At 36.5% G+C, this 18,103-nt stretch overlaps 1 protein-coding gene across 5 annotated transcripts in view; it reads right to left on the bottom strand.

Annotated features, from left to right (window-relative positions):
* Window positions 1-18,103, bottom strand: part of PARD3B (par-3 family cell polarity regulator beta) — a 1,095,296-nt gene that overhangs the window by 955,265 nt on the left and 121,928 nt on the right. The window lies entirely within an intron of this gene.

Here is an 18,103-nt window from a genome sequence, read left to right as displayed (position 1 = left end):
TCTCCATGCTCAGCATGCAACCTCACTCTGAGATATGCAATGATGTACAGAGCAGGAGCTCCAGTCTTGCTTGTCATTTCCCGCAGCATGGCAGCAACTCAAACTGTGTTCAGAGTTGAATGGGGAATTCACTGAGTTGGGGTAGTAATTTAAGAGATGTTCAAATACTTCTTTTTAAATAACTGATTACTTTTAAAAACCGCTTACTCTGATTCTGGAATTTAGAATACAATAATCTAGCTCATTCAGTTACTATGTACTGCCTATTTCCAGGAAAGCTATGAAAGTGAACCATTACAGCAATGGGATAAGAACATGAACCAGTGAATGAAGTGAAGAAAAACATTAGTAAGGTTTTACCAGAATCCCCAAGCTATAATCAATTTGGTTCTGTGAGTCTTAGAAAGCCCCTCAAAGTGGGAAACTTTTGAGCTATAATACACTTGGTATCCAATAAATGAACAGATACCAGTTTGTTAAAAAAGAAAGATGGAAATTCTTCTAGGATAAAGCTCTAAGCCTTTCCGATACGAACCTTTATTAGGGATAAGAACTAATATAACCCATGGAATTCAATTTCAATTTCATAAAAGCTAATAGAAATGGTTGTCATATAGTCTTCTCTTTAGCTGACCCCCAATAAAAGGTAAGGGCATACTATTAAATAATAATTTTTTAAGGCATCTATTTGGAGAGCTACTAAAATGTGACCCAAGTACATAGCTTTCCAGTAATACAACTTGGTAAAGTGATAGGCTTTAAAAATCTAAAGGAATTATCCTTAGTTAGGCTTTGGACATTTCAAAATTAAGTTTTCCACATAGCATTTTATTCCAAGCAAAATAAAAGGAGTTTTGTTTACTTCTAATACTGAGTTTATAGTTGCAAACACCAATGATTTACTAGGAAACTTTAAATGCCTGACTCTGTGGGACAGCTAGCGATCTCAAAGATATGAGCAGTGGGAGTATAATCAGGTAAGAAAGGCACAGAACTCTCATTATTCAGTTTCTTTAACCAGAGATCGTTGCCAACCAGAAGTAATTGTGCTGTAAAAGATGAGCTAAGTATAATAGGCCAGATTTCAAAATGGGAGGATCCTAGCATAGCGAAAACGATGTAATGGCCACTGGACAATACAGCTCTCCCCCAAAAATATTTGGGAATTAAATCTTTTTTGTTATGGCCATGCTGCAAGCAACATATTTCTTCAAATCTACCCAGGACTTCTGACTGAAATATTAAATACTATGTATTCCTTGTAAAAAGTCTGCTTATAAAAAAGAGTTCAATTTAATTAATCTCTATAAACTTCCATTGAGTTGTTTTTTTGATATATTACCGCTCTATACATGAAATCTGTTGATTTTAACCATGTTTATAAAAAGTAATGTATTCTAAAGAGTTTTCTTTATAATATATTTGTACTTAAAAGCAGGCATCTATTAGCTATCTGCTTTTTTCTCGTGTTCAGTTTGTAAAAGCAGATTGTATCCCTGAAGATGGAGGTAAACAATCATCCTTCACCACTGCAGTAAGTTAAAACACACCTTTCTTCCTGCCTAGAGGTAGAAACACAGAGAGAGAGGAAAACCAAAGAGTCCTAATTTAAAATAAAGTAACTCAGAAAACACCCAGAGATAGGATTTGATCAGTGGCAAAGGGAATATGAAACAAATGGCAGCAAGATGGGGTTGCTACGTCACATCCATTCCTCCCTCATTCACACTCCTGGGATACAAGACTTTGTGGAAAATAAAACACAGGAGTTGAAACTAAGACACTGTTCTCTAATTTAATTCAAAAGAGCTCAGAACTAAATGAAGTTAAAAGTATCTTGATGCATTTTGGAAAAATATATTTGACCCCAAAATTTTAAGTGAATAAAATGGTGTCAGAATATGGAAAGACTGCAATTTGAACTCCCTCTTCCACATTGATATTGCCACTTTGTACATTCCAAAGAAGAGTAGGCTAATGATGGGCACACATCTACACCTAACCCTGAACAAAAACAGACAAGCCAGAGGAAATCAGTCTCAGGGTTAATATTTTACACATCTGAGAGGGGGGAAAATGTCAACAAACCACAGTACATACCAACTGGGATTTTGTCCCCATGGTATTTTGTCCACGGTGCTACTGATCACTCAAAAATGTACATACAATATATGCAACCTACAGCCATTGTAAGACCATAAATTTATCCTGACTCTCTTATGCATGTAAAAATTTCAACCATTACACTGCAGTCAACATTTTGCATTTCATTTTTTTGGTTTTATTGCCATCAGGAATAAAACTGATCAGACATGAAAAGGTGTTCACATATGTGTTCTGGTTCATACTGTCACTGGGAAAAGTTTACTATATTTTTTATGATTATGACATTTAACTTGCCTTTATATTGCACAAGTAACTGTGGTACACATAACTTTCAAATCATTTTGAAAATATCTCTAATATATGTGCTCATTTTGTTATGCAATGTCTTACTACTTATACTCCTATGATCATTAAAGTATTGAAAAATAATGTTATAATTATGTTTTCTCCACTTCTGACATTATTGTATCTGTTTTTAAAATAAAACAGTTAATTTAAATGCTACTGAAATTTTAAAACTAAAACTAGTCTATGAGAATGAATTGCTAAAGGAAAGCAAAACAAAAACACATGCATTACAGGAAGAAGACAGAGTATTTTTAATGATCAAATGTAAAAATGGTTCCAAATAGGCATTACTACTAATAGCGCCAAGACCTTCACTGCGGGTAGATAACACGAAATTTTACCTTATGCCTTAGAAAATTTACATTAACCATGTTTGAAGTACAGTAATTTTCCACTTGTAATACCTAAAGGAGTAGACTGGCAACCCACATACTATAAGGCTGTGACTACCAAGAACTGGGATTATGCCAATAATCACAAGAGAGGGAAAACTTGGAGGGGCCCAACCAAGATGCCTGTGGTCCAGGAAAGGAAAAAATAGCCTGCAATGGCAGCAAGGTCCCAAAGTGAGGAGAGCGCTGCAAACGAAAAGCCGATTTTTAGAGAAGGGCTACATTAATTACAGTCCTCAGCCATGCAACTGGTTTCCTGCTGGCTTAATGTTTTTACTAGAAGAATCTCACCCACTGGAACACAACAGCAATGGTTAAATGGAAGGTAAAAGCAAACCAGAATTTTCTTTATAGAATTTAACTTCATGAATTTGGTGGCACATGTCCACAGAATGAGATTTCACCTACAGGTCAGGTAATATAGGTACTATGTGTTTTAGATGATTAACTCATTTATCCTCAAAATGCCTCATAAGACAGTTAATCCATTTTATAGATGAGAAAACCAAGGTAGGTGAATTAATTTTCCAAAGTTCAGACACTGCATAAGCAGGAAAGCCAAGGTGGGATTTTTTTAAACACAGAAAGTATTTTATTAAACAACTTAATACAAAGCACAATTATCAAGGAATTAGGCTAGGAATCAGGTCCATTTCTATTCCTACATAAGCATATGGACCCAGGCAAGCTGCCATTATTCTGGGCCTTGGGTGCATCATCATTAGTGAGCCTGGAGACTCGATGGCCTTTTGTATGATGTACCTCATAGAGGTCAAAACATAGAGACATGGCGGTGACAATGGAAGGCCCTAAATTCTTTGCTTAAGTGGATCTGTCCCATGCTTCACAAATGAGAATTAAGTGGGGAAACTTTCAAAACATAATCTTCAGAATCATAGATTTAAGCGTTTTGGAAACAGTGGAAAAAGATCATACTGCCAAGAATACAGAGGGAGTTTGAGGCACTGGAAATTAGATAGAGAATTATAAAAATGTACATGCACATAACACTTAATTACTTTTATAATAATCTTCTGGGGGCATTCTCCCCTCTACCCAAGACCAAAAGACAATCAGATGCCCCACAAGGCTCCCAGGAAGGAGAAGATGACAGAGCATGTGTGCAGACTGTTTGGGGCAGACAGAGAACAGCAGCCTCTGAGTAGCCAGCCACAGAGTAGTGCAGGGAAAAACAAGTTTTGGAAAATGATGCCCAAACAAAGCCTAGCAGAGCAGCACTGACACCTAAAAGGAAAGCATCAAGCCAGAAAAGGCAGTAATGAATATAGAGGTTATTATGAACCAGCCCTAACGGGCTTCAGAACACGCCTTCACCTTCCTAAAATAGATCAACCAAGTATAAACTTCAGGAGAACAGCCTAGAAGAACATGAGCTGAGGCTATTTGAATTAACTACAGTATGTTTCCAAAGAATTCAGCAGAACTAGAATGGGACCCAGAGTTTTTATGCTGGGTTGAAAGTAACACCTGGCAAGTTCAATAGAATTATAAACCTTTAATTACATATAAAATGAGGGAGAATTAGTCCATACATATATTCACTTCCAGATCTAAAAATTTACGATCCCATCAAAAGAAAGTTGGTATGGCCATACTAATCCTAATATCAGATGAAGGAGACATCAAGGAAACAAGTATTAACAAAAAATAAAGTGGGATATTCAATCATGATAAAAGGATCAATCTACCAGAAAGATAACAATGTTAAATCTGTATGTACCCAATAACATAACTGTAATACATATACTGTCAAAATGAACAGATCTTTTAAAAATATTTTAAAAACACAAATTGGGAGACTTGATAGGAAACAAACAAAAAAAATGAGCAAGATATAAATCATCTGACTGACACAAGTAACAAATGTAGCCTAACTTATTTGTATTATATTTATACGCACAAACACACATATATGCACACACGCAGTATAACCAAAAAGATTAGAAAATACTTTATAAATGTACATGGAACGTGTACCAAATTTCAAAGGTCTGAAATCATTTAAAATATGTTCTCTTATCACAGTAGAATCAACCACAGAAAGATATCTAGAAAAATGTCCAGCTGTTTGGAAATTAGGAAATACAGTTCTGAAAAATCCACAGATGAAAAATAAAGGCAACGAGAAAATAATTTTAATAATTAAAATAGCAAAAATGTGTGGAATGCAGGTAAATCAGTGCCAAATGTGTCAGTTATGGTCTTTAATGCACATATTAACAAGAAAAAAGTTGATCAAACAGTTAGAAAAAAATAGCTAATGAAATCCAAAGACATGGCGAAGAAAAAATAAAGAGCAAAGAACAATGAAATAAAAAAACAACAAGTAAAAATCAAAGTTGGTTCTATGAAAAGCCTGACAAAACTAGTAAGTACATAGCAGAATCAATCAAGAAAAATAAAACAAATTTCCAAAATTAGGAAGGAACAAAGGCAAGCAAAACCATTATAGATCCTATAGATACTGAAGAGAATATTCTAAAAACCTTGGACCTATAAATTTAACAATTTTTATAAAATGAATGAATTCTTTGAAAAACACAACTTATCAAAATGGACGGTAAAAATAGAAAATATGAATACAAAAACAACAAGAATGAAATTGAATTTGTTTCAAAACCTTCCAAAGGTTCCTTCAAAAGGAAAATTCTCAGCTCAGATGACATCACAGGTAAAAATCTGCCTAATATTTGAGGAACAAATGATGCCAATCGTTTATACAAATACTTCTAGAGACTAGAAAAAGAAAAATTCTCTCAGTTCTTTTTTAAAAAGATAGCACAAATTTGATACCAACATCCTTACAAGGATATTACAAGAAATAATAGACCAGTCTCTCTCTCTCTCATGAATATGTAGGTGAAAATCTTAAACATTTGTAAATCAAATTCAGTGATGTCTATAAGGAGTAATACATGATAACCAAGTGGAAATTATTACAATAATGCAAGAGTTGTTTAAAAGTCAAAAATCAACCAAAGTTATTCACAAATTAATATAGAAAAAAAGATAAAGGTCAAATGATCATCACAATGGATTGCAGAAAAAGCATTTGAGAATATGCACCACCAAATCACAGTATAGAAGTATCTTAGTAAATAAGGCAAACCACTAACTAAAGAAAACCAGTTAAAGATAAAAAAATTAAAACATTTACAATAGCATAAAATCAAATACTTATGAATAAGTCTAACAAAAATATGAAAAACATTCTTTAAAATTATAAAATATTAGGAAAAAATAAAGAAGACTATCATAGATTGACAAACTCACTATTGTGAAGATATTGATCTTGTCCAAGTTGATTGGGGTTAGGGTAAGGACTGTGAGAATACAAAGCAACTACAATTCCAGTACACTAAGGGTAAAAGTGTAAATGTATACAATCACTTTGGAAAACTGGCAGTAACTGAACATAAACAAGCCACAAAGCTGAATGAACATCATGCGTAACTCAGCAATTCCACTTCTAGGTATATATCTAACAGAAATCTAGGTATATATCAAATCCTGCTATGAATATTCTGTGTGTCTTTTGGTTAGGTATCTATCTACCTAACCAAAAGACACACAGAATATTCATAGCAGGATTATTTTTAATACTTAAAAATCTAGAAATAGCTCAAATATTCATAATCAGTAGAATGTATAAACTACAGTATGTCCATGCAATGGAATACCATACAGCAAGAATGAACAAACTACAAGTTTATGCAACAACATGAGTAAATCTCGCAACACGAAATTGCATTAAAAGAGCCAAATACAAAACAAGCACCTCTTGTATGATTATATGCATAACAAGCTCAAAAGAGGCATAACTGATTCACAATGTAGAAGTCAGGAGACTGGTTATTCCTTGTGAGGAAGAAGGGCAGCGAGTAGAAAGAGGCATGAAGCGGCTTTCAGGGCAATGTTCTATTTCTTGACCTGTATGCCCGTGATACAGAGAGGAGGCAGGGAAATACTGGATAGAAGAGGGCAGCTCCCTGGCAAAGACCCCACCCTCGAGTCTGGAATTTGCAGCCCTAAATGAGCACAGTTATCCCTGTTTTCCTGCTCAAATGTTACTTTTTGACCCACCCAGCCTCCATATCTTGTGCTGATATAAACCTCAGGGCTCAGCTGGCAGAGAGACAAGAGGCTGAAGTGACTGGGCATCAGAGACTAAGGACAGACGTGGCTTAACGTCAGACCACATGACTTCGGAGACGACCCGGCTGGAGTCAGCCAGGCTTCAGGGAAAGATCACTTTCTTCCCGCACCATCCCTGTTCTAGCGCCTCTTGCACTGACAGCCACTTCCATCAGTCAATAAAACCTCTGCATTCACCATCCTTCAAGTCCGTGTGACCTGATTCTTCCTTGATACCAGACAAGAACCCGGGTACCAAGAGGGCAGGCTATATGTCACCCTGACTCTCCCCTGAGCTGGGTAAGGCTTAGCTCTCTGGGAATGGCAACAGCTAAAAGGGCATTGTTTGTAACACACACCCCCCTGGGGCTCCAGAAGTTGCAGGCAACCACCGATCGCTACCACAGGCCGGTACTGAGTTCGGTCCTGCCAGCATCTAAAGGCACTTGCCCCAGCTCCTGCACCTGCTCACCTGCGTGCTCCCCCTCCCACAAGGGGTCTGAGCTGGGCTGCAAAGGAGCCACCCCTCATGGCAAGTCCTGCGAGGGGTTCAGAGAACTCTCCTGTCTCAGTAGCTACACTTATTTGTGTACTTTTCTGTACGTGTGATATACTTCCAAGGTATTTACATAAAAATGAAAATAGTATCTTTGCTTCCAAAAATGTGACTTTCTCAAACTGAAATACCTAATTGTTCGTTTTGCACACGCCATCTCTACAGCTAAACAAATGAAGACCACCAAAAGCTGTTCAGAGTAAGAGTCTAGTTTCCTTAGAAGGGTAAGAACAAATCTTAAAACAAAGGAATGTAGAAGTCCCAGAAGATGGGAAGGCCAGGTCATCCTACCAATAGAACAACATGTAGCTAACAGACTACCAGTTATTCAACACTTCTAAGAAGCCCAGGAGATGCTTAGTTGACCACAGGCTTTAATGAGTCAACAGTGATGAGTCTGCTAAAAATATTGTTATTACTATCTTAGGCTATGATAATACAAGGACTGTGTGAGAACAGAACAAGGAATCATTTCACTCTGGGCCAAAGTGGTCCCACTACATTTAGAGTATTTTGTCAAATTTGAAGAGACCATCATTAACTAACCGGAGATGACCCATGTGACAGTAACCACAAAGGTTAAGGAGATGGAAATACATCTTATGATGAGTGAGCTGAACTAATGTAGGCTTGTCTAAATTGGAGGACAAAAAGGAAAACACTTTGCTATTTCAAAGACAGAACTACAGTTTACAGGGCACTGAGCTCTTGAAAGTTATCAGGTAAGGTAAAAATCACTTATTATTAAAATTACTCCTAAAAAATCCCCTAGGGAGACAACACAATGGAAGTGAACATACGTCCTCTGAATAAGGCCAATGCTACCTGTTTTTAATCTAGGCTTGGAGTGTTCATTGTCTTTTCAGTTGAGCACCAGAGGAAGTATCTGGATTACACTGGAGACCATATTTTATGAAAAAGTTTTATCTTAAACACTTAGACCTCCATAAATAAGTACATGAGAACTGAGGCAACAGAGGTAACAGCGAGAGTTACATGACCATAGGAGATTTCCAATCAAACTAAAAGACTTCCACATAAAAGAAAGATTTGGCTTCTTCTGTGCTGTTCTGGAAATGATACATAGACACTACATAGACAACAGAGAGGTAGAAACTCAGCATAAGAAAGATCCTTCAAAAAGAACAATCTTGGCCAGGTGCGGTGGCTCACGCCTGTAATCCCAGCACTTTGGGAGGCCGAGGTGGGTGGATCACGACATCAGGAGTTTGAGACCAGCCTGACCAACATGGTGAAACCCTGTCTCTACTAAAAATACAAAAATTAGCTGGGTGCGGTGGCATGCGCCTGTAATCCCAGCTACTCAGGAGGCTGAGACAGGAGAATTGCTTAAATCCAGGAGGTGGAGGCTGCAGTGAGCCGAGATTGCGCCACGGCACTCTAGTCTGGGTGACACAGCAAGACTCTGTCTCAAAACAACAACAACAACAACAACAACAACAATCACAGAGTAGAATGGGATGTATGGTGAAAACACGAGCTCTCTACATCTGTCAAGAGTGAAGCAAAGGCGAGACAGCCATATCTCAAGGATGCTACAGGATAAGACGTGAGACTTCTGTGATCCTGAAGATCCCTTCCAACTCTCAGACCTACAGTACCTAGAACCTCAGAGATCCTTAGGGCTTTGAACTCTTGAAAGAGGAAATCTCTGCCGTACAGTAGGAATATAGATTCGGCAATTCTGCAGGATTCCCCTGTTACTGTGCATCACCAAGCAGAAAGTCTATTAAGCAAAACATCATGTTTTGAATTCCCCAATCTACCAGTTATTCCAGTATCTTGCCATGTAGCCTGAAAATTCATTAATTTATGAACAAATTTAAGAAAGACGTCTTTCATCTCCAAGATAAAAGAAATACTCCAGTGGGGGCGGGGGGAAGCCTGAGAATTTTATAATGATTAGAACATTAGTTTTGAATAGGCTGTTTTCTCACTCTAAAATAGTTCTCCTCCCACCTTCCCCTCATTACCAATCCCCCCGCCTCACCAAAAAAAATACTTGGAATTTTCAAGCCTTGACTAGTAAATTCATAAGTTCAAAGACTGGAAGGAATTCATTGGCTCAGAGAGCACCGAGAATAGGCCTCTTATTTTAAAGAGAAGGAACCAATAGAAACCAATATGTATAAACCAGTATGGCTTAACAAAGGGTAAGCCATAGAAAAGGTATTAATAGTTATTTTCTTCTGATGTATAATTTTAAACAAAATAATTGCAATATAAAAGCACCAACAATTCCAGGGAATTTTTTTCTATATTATATCATACTCTAAGTTTTAATAATATTACTTATTCCCTTTTTCAAGTAGAAAAATATTAGGGCCGGGCGCGGTGGCTCAAGCCTGTAATCCCAGCACTTTGGGAGGCCGATACGGGCGGATCACAAGGTCAGGAGATCAAGACCATCCTGGCTAACATGGTGAAACCCCGTCTCTACTAAAAAAATACAAAAACAAAAAAACTAGCCGGGCAAGGTGGCGGGTGCCTGTAGTCCCAGCTACTCGGGAGGCTGAGGCAGGAGAATGGCGTGAACCCGGGAGGCAGAGCTTGCTTGGGCGACAGGGCGAGACTCCGTCTCAAAAAAAAAAAAAAAAAAAAAAAAAAAAATTTAAGTATTGAGACATATATTTCACTTCCTAGTTCATATATCAGCTAAATATTTAAAGGAATGTTAATTACCCCATGTCACTTCTCATTCAGCTTTGTGAAGTAATCATAATCTCTGCAGTTTTCTTTATATAAAGGGCTTTAGAGGTTCATTTTTCATTTTAGGATTAATCTAAATTTATTTGAAGAAAAAAGGTCCAGATCTGGATAGAGTTTTTTTTTAATAAAGAACAAATTTTAATTATTTCCAAATGTACTGTCTACATCATCTCAAGACACTGACTTTAAAAGAATATAGAAATTTCATTTTCCTACAGCTCTAGGAGTAAGTTAAACACTCACTCTTAAATGCATGCAAGTACAGGCCTTATGTAACTCTTCAGGTTTATATGTCGTATAATCACAAAACTGAAGTTGTATCAGGAAAATTAAATGTTAAAAGTCTGAAATTTTTAAAAAATTAAATACATTTAATGCATAATTGATGCAAATATATTTAAATAGGTTAAATGAACTTAATCCATTTAAAAACAATTCTCGGTATGAAAGACGTAAAACACTAAACTGTTACTAATTTAATAATATTGAAAAACAATGTCTCAAAGTAATTTTAAAGAAAACAGCTGATTTTTTAAAAATCCTGTTTTCCATTATTTGTTTCCAATGAAATGTTATAGTCCAAAGCCCTGGATGCCAAGGTTTTAGAAACTTGTGTGGTCCAGAGGAATTCAAAGCCTACAGTTAAAAAGTGGAAGCAGCCATGTCTCCAAAGAGAAGAGCAAGTTATTAATTTTTAGACTAATTCTTCCATTATAAAGTCCTAAAAAGCATTCTGCTACAAAATGAATTTTAATAAGAATAAATTTGAGAATGCAAATTTGTACAACTCACAGTTTACTTAATATCTCCAATTCAAACTCTCTTGGTGCTATAATGTTGGCATCTTTGTATGCTAACTCCAAAGAATACTTTCAACAGATACTGTCTATCAGTTGTGTGTATCTTTGTGTATATGAATGACTGAGGAAGGTTTAAAGCATTTTACAGGTAACAATAATGGCCCTTAGCTCTTTACTTGAACACAGTTTTATGGCTCGATCACAGAAGAAATTAAGACACAGAGAGGAGAATTTTAATTTATTGCAGAAGAGGTACTGGTGGCCGTGTTTATAAAATAAGTTAACTTTAATAAACTAACTCTAAGATAAACATAAAGATCTCATCAACTTTACTGCAACTACCCACCTCCCCCAACCCCCACCCCCTATCCACACAGTTTATGAAACTTCTTTTCAGTGTGGCAGTAATAGGAATAATAAGGGATTATTTGCCTCTGATCTTCCAAAGGATTGGGGCTAATACTGCCTGCTACTGTCAGCTGTGTTTCTCTAACAACTTCATTCCTCCAGAATGCTGCAGATGGATCACAAGTATAGCTAAAAAGAACACAGAGAATGCAGAGAAGAAAGTAGGAAGAGATAAGCTCAAGTATCCCCTACTCACAGAGAAATTTCTCGACCTAACTAACGCTGATTCCCTGGCAGTATCATAAATTATCAATATCATATGTTATCCTTATTTTATTCAATTACTTATTTTATGGCTTAGTCTGCCCCAACTACAACATAAGCGCCATGATTCAGAAACCTCATTTATCTTATTCACTTCCATATCCCCAGCACCTAAAACTACTTCTGACATTCATTATGCATTTGTCATACAAATGAAGACAATGAGAAACAGAAAGGAGTAAGAAAGTAGGGGGAGGGGCTCATGGTATATAACAGAGAAAGCCATTTTATTGATACTGAGTAAACGCTCAAATCTTGACATCTAGATCTTTTGATATAGACAAGGGCAGCATGGGAGAAGCAGAAACACCATAGACTGAAGGTCAATGGCAGTCCTTTCTGCAACATGTGCTGAGTTCTTGCAGCATCTAAGAAAAGAAGAAAATAAAAATCCAGCCCTTGGAAGGAAAAAAGCTTAAATTTTAGTGAAGGGAGACGACAATAATTAACAAACAAAATATATATGTGAATTAATGATATGTTAGTAAGTGATAAGCGATTTGAGAGATAAAATAGAGTAGGATGAGGAGGATGGGGAGTACAGGCAGTTTGTATTTTTAAATAAGGGGTCAGGCCAGGCCTCCATGAAAAAGTGACATTTGAGCACACACTTGAGGCAAGTCAGGGGCAAGTCTCATTGCAGTCATTTGTAAAATAAGTCAAAGCTCAGAAAAGCAACCCTTACATGAGAGTGGGAAAACTAGTTCACTTGTCAGGTTGAATAAACTTGGTGAAGATGCAAAAACACCAAGTGGTAGTAACCACCTCTCTACCCTTGCCAAGAGTATCTTGCACCACACCAAGTAAATTTTTTATTCCACTCTAAAAAACGAAATAAAATTCTACTAGTTTTTACATCACCATTAAATGCGTTTGAAAGTACCTTTTCTTTTAAATGAAAATACTTATAGAAAGGAAGAAGAAGGGACTTACATGTTATTTGCATCTCAGATTTTTTTTTTTCCAAACAGCTGAAGTACAGCACAGCAGGATTGGCTGGGCATGTCCCACATAAATAGGATAATTCAGCATACTCTCCAAAATGCTTAGTGGAAAAAGTATGAGCTTTAAAGTAAGACAAGGCTGAAATTCAAAATCTACCACTCATAAATGGGAACAATATCCTCTACCCTCACTGGATTGTGAGAAATTCATTACATATTCACATACACTCACATACATGGGCACACAGATATATACATACATATATTTTCTTTCTTGGCACCAGACTCTTACATTCCAAAGGCAGAGCCATTTCTGATGTGTATGCCACTATAATCCCAGCATCTGACGCTGCACTCCTCTTACAATAGACGTACAATAAACAGTGCCTGTGATTATTACTACTCTGCATAATTCCTCAAAACTAGAAGCTAATGAGCAGTTAGGAGGGCAAAGAGACCCTCTGGGCTTGGGAAAGAATAAAGTCAGCAGGAAGTGAGCCAAAGGCCCAGAAAGAGAAGCACCAGAATGGTAGGCAAGTTTTTCACATGTCAGAAATTTGGCTGGGAAAAAATGCTCTTCCTAATTTGTTTCCTATGCCTGTGATCAAAATGTAGTCTGTAGGCTAATGCATTCCATGAAACTGTTTGTTTTTCATTTGCAATAAAAGAAATACAAAAATTGGGAGTAAGCATTTTTAAAAATTTATAGCAATTTTTTATTGCTATAATATTCACACACATGATTTTGTATTTTATAAAAGTATCTGTTTGCCACAGATGAACAAACAAAACAATCTGGTACTCTATCACAAACAGTTTGAGAATTTCTGGATACACTGGACATCTGCCCTTCATGTCCAGTGCCTTAGCTAAGATTCATAATTAACTGACACATTCATTGACATTAATCAAAATGTTGACATATGAAAAGCCCATGCAGACAACACAATTTTTCATTTAAATATTCTTCACATGGGAAAAGGCAAGCCAAACTCCAAAAACAATTAGCTAAAACTTTTTAGAAAACAGCCTGCTAACAAACGGTGATCCAGCTTCCCTTGGGTGTAACACCTTATCTACTTCAGGACAGCGAATGAGTAGATGAAGACACGAAAAATGATGTAGTATTGCCTACAATGATGTACCATTATACCATTATTACACTACTAAGTTATAAATACAGTGGGAGGGAAATGCCAAGCAGGAATGAAGAGGCAAACAACATCATCAAAATTAAGCTCAAAATTCACCTTATAAAGAAAGATGCTAAAAATTATAGAAAAATAATCAAAATGTTGAGGAAAAAGTTTTCCAAGGATTATATCACACTATCATTTGCATACATGCACATATATATTTGAATATATTCGTTAATGCATACATATTAATATAACCCCAAAGCTGAGATGTCTATGGGTCTGTTTTTTTTAGTTTGTAAAGGAAAATAAGTTCCATCTTTATTGTTTTGAAAATTGCAGATGCAGAAATATTTTAATTTTAAAAATTATCAGCTAACACACATTCACAGTTAGTCATTACGACTATCTCATTCCTTCTCTGAAAATCATCCCCAAACAAGGAAATTAAGAAACAAAACCATAAACTCTATCTTCATGGAAGTAGCAGATATCTGTAACTCAAATCACAACATGAAGACAGAAAAAGGATAGACAAAGAAGTAATGACTTCTCAGAGGGGAAGAATGTGAAACCCAAGCTCCTGCCAATGAAGAGAGCTAGCATGAAATGCAAACCCATCTACTTCGACAGGGTCTGAAGACCCCAGGTATCATGAAAAGTAGATGAAGGTGGAGCTGAAAATGGTGAACAAAAGTTGCCTGACAAATTCTTTAAGGAAGGATAAAACTCCTAGGTAGGTGCTCCCCACCATCTCACTCATCAAGAGGCAAGAGATATAATCTCTGAAGAAACTGAAAAAGAGCAAGATCCAGACTCCAAAACATCAGGCACAGAGAAGGGCTGAATGTAAAAGGCTACAGACTAAAGACTGGGGGTCACATGCCAACTTTGCGACTCCATTCAACCCCAGCAAGGTAAAAACCAGGCTTACACTCAACCCTCCTTCCAGTCACTCTGGACAGGTAATTAGATGACTGTGCTCCACCAAAATGAGGGATCCAAGGAACAGAGGACCCAACATAAAAGAGATGGGAAGGGAATTCTCAGATAAACAGTGACAGCAATTAACATACCCATGCAAGGGCTTAGAGAAAAACCAACCCTGATGTGATCAGGACAATGATGGCTCCAGGAGCAATGTTACTAGGAAAAAGTCCAAAATCAATAGATTTTTGATAGTTTTAACTCGGTGGAAGATTCCAGTAAGAGACATTTTACATAAGTATTAAAAAGAATGGAAAGAAAGCATGATATTCAACAAAAACTAAGCAAATAAAGTCATTAACTCCAGTAAAACCAAAAGTTTGCACGAGACAAAAGGCAACCATAGTTATGGGCTCAAAAGTAACAATAGCTGCATTCTCATAATAGTAAAAACACCGAATACACATTTAACCAAATAGTCTAACAATAATTTTAAGAAACGAGGGGGAAAATAAGTTATAGCTTGAGTTATAGCTATCAAATAGCTAGTATTTACAACTTAATCAGATGTAAACAGAAAATGTCTAAAATTGATGAAACAAGGAATAGCAGTAAATTCACATTTAGATACAAAAGCACACTGGTATCCCTTGATTCATACATTATTTAGAATTATGGAGAAAAACAGAACCTGTGGGGTTTAGAGTGAAGGGTTTGGAGTGACTGCTTCTTAGAAGTGGTTTGGGTGGCAGGGGGCCAATCGACCACTATTTTTATCTTGGGCCTTTTAGCACTATTGGACCCTATAAACTAGGAATTGGCAAACTGTGACCCATGGGCCAAATCCTACCTATCACTGCTTTTGTAAATAAAGGTATAAGGGAACACAGCCAAACTCAGAGTTGAGCAGCTGCAACAGAGGTCATGTGGCTTACAAAGGCTAAAATATTTACTTTCTAGATCTTCACAGAAAACTTTGCCAACCCTTCTTTAAACCATGCGTAAGCATTACTTTGATTTAAAAAAATTAAATAGTACAAAAGAGTGGCCCAGTTCTGTATTCTCTACAGGCAACTCTTTTAGATCTTTTAGTCTTTCTGAATTTTAACCCTTTTTTCTAAATAATAAGCATTTCTGACTGTTCCAACTGTTCAACTTCAAAAATCATCTTTCAACTTTCTGAAATCATTCATGGGGACTTAGTGAATTTAGAGTTCCCCAACTTTTCCATCCTTTCCATTCATAGAGTTACTCGAATATTTTTATTCCCTTTAGTGGTTACCTTTACCTTTAATGAATGACTATGTTTATCCTGTCATCTAAAACAGCATCTCTTCATTCCTTGGAGTAAAAGAGGACTGGCAGCCCTTACTCTTTTCCTCGCCTTCCACTCTTTCCTTCCCATTTCTGTGAGCTCTATCTTTACTTTTATGCTACTGAAGTTGCAAATATTTACATTCTTTTCTGTAATTATAACCATATTTTCTCTATAATTTGATTCCAGAAGTTGAAAACCAATAGACAGCATGGACATTTATTGCAACCAAGGAAATAGTGTTCCCTGAGAAACCAAATAAGAAATGACTATTTGTCAATCCTAACAGTGCCAATGTCATAACTACTAAGCCATTCAAACAAGAATGTTCAAACATATTCTCCTTTTTACAGCTCAAAAGCATGTTGGGTTACTGTTATGCAAGCTGTAAGAGGTGACCTCAGTATCAAAAATATATAGAGTTATGCCAAAATGGACTTCTGTAATAATTATATATTGATAAAAGTGGATATAATCACATTCAATAGCAAAACAAATTATGCAGTTTTGTATAGGTAAAAAACATTACTCCTTATGAAAGTAAATATGGTTGCCCTTGATCATATAAAGTAAAAATAGGCTAACTCTTTTAGGAAAAATTATAAATGCCTGGTATCTAGAATATAAGAAGCAACACATTCATATTGGCAAACTGAAATAAAGAAGGGTTCTATTGGTTTCCTATTTCTCCTGTTACAAATTACCTACCAACTTAGTGGCTTGCAATAACACAGATTTATTATCTTCTAATTCTGCAGGCCAGAAGGCAGGCATGGATCTTACTAGGTGAACATCAAGGTGTGAGTGGACCTGAATTCCTTCTGAAGTCTCCAAGGGAGGATTCATTAACTTACCTTTTCTACCTTCTAAAGAGGTTGCCCACATTCTTTAGCCCCTTGGTCCCTTCCAACTTCAAAACCATCAGAGGCCAGTCAAGTCTGACCTTCTCTCCTGCTTCCTTCACCCACAAATAAGGACCCCTGTGATTACACTGAGCCCTCTATGTTAATCTCTCTAGCTTAAAGTAAACTGACCAATCTTAATTTCATATGTTACCTTAATTCTCATTTGCCATGTAACATCACATATACAAAGGTTCTAGGGACTAGGAAGTAGACATCTTTCAGATGGTGTTACTCTGCCAACCATAAGGATGGAATGTATTGTCTTTTATATAAAAAAGGTGTTTAACAGCTCTAAGAATATTCCAAATTAAATGTAAATAAAAATCAGCATGCTATAAGACTTACCTCAGAGATGTATTTGGAATGAAAAGGGTTATAAATTAAGCTGCTGATATAACTAAAAAATATATCTTCAGAAACTTTTAGTGTTAATTTAGAAGTCCAATCTTCAGGAAATGTTGGGTCAAATTCAACATTTGGGCCTGACATGCTGGAGAATCTTACTCAAGGAAAGCATTAGTTTTTAAACAGTCCATGAGACAGAAGAGGTATAAAATAGAGATGGAAAATCTAGAATTGAGATGAAATGTAAACTAATTGGGTCAATAAGAATGCAAAGTGAGCCAAATGCATATTTCAGTAATAACTTCTAATCTAAAGCACAGAAGCACTAATCAATCAGAACAGATGCCAGCTGGGTAGGGCCATTCAAGTGTCACCAGCTGACTGCATCAGTCCACCCACTGACCTTTAGAGCTATGCTCACCATGGGGAAAACAGTTCCAAACCAACTCTCTCCTCTCTCTCTCCTGCTTATTCAGTCCTTTCAGATTGGGGAAATGATTAGAATGCCTCCACAGTGAATACGACTTCATAGACTTGAAAGAAGGCTTTTTATTTATTTACACCTCCTTCTACAACAGAAATGGAGGTTTATAATCAAATGATCCCCTGCTTTCTTTTGTCCATACAAGAATAACCAAAGTTTTAACTCTCTTTATATATACACACCTCGTTAGGCATACTTTTTCTTATTTATCTTTGAAATCTTTACAAGTCTTTCACATGCTAAAAGGCAGAGTCCAAAAATTTATATGGCTTGTTAACAAACCCTGAT

Source organism: Macaca fascicularis, chromosome 12, assembly GCF_037993035.2.
Source record: "Macaca fascicularis isolate 582-1 chromosome 12, T2T-MFA8v1.1".
Taxonomy (NCBI): Eukaryota; Metazoa; Chordata; class Mammalia; order Primates; family Cercopithecidae; genus Macaca; species Macaca fascicularis.
The sequence above is the reverse complement of the archived record's forward strand: the minus strand, read 5'-3'. Positions and strand labels throughout refer to the sequence as shown.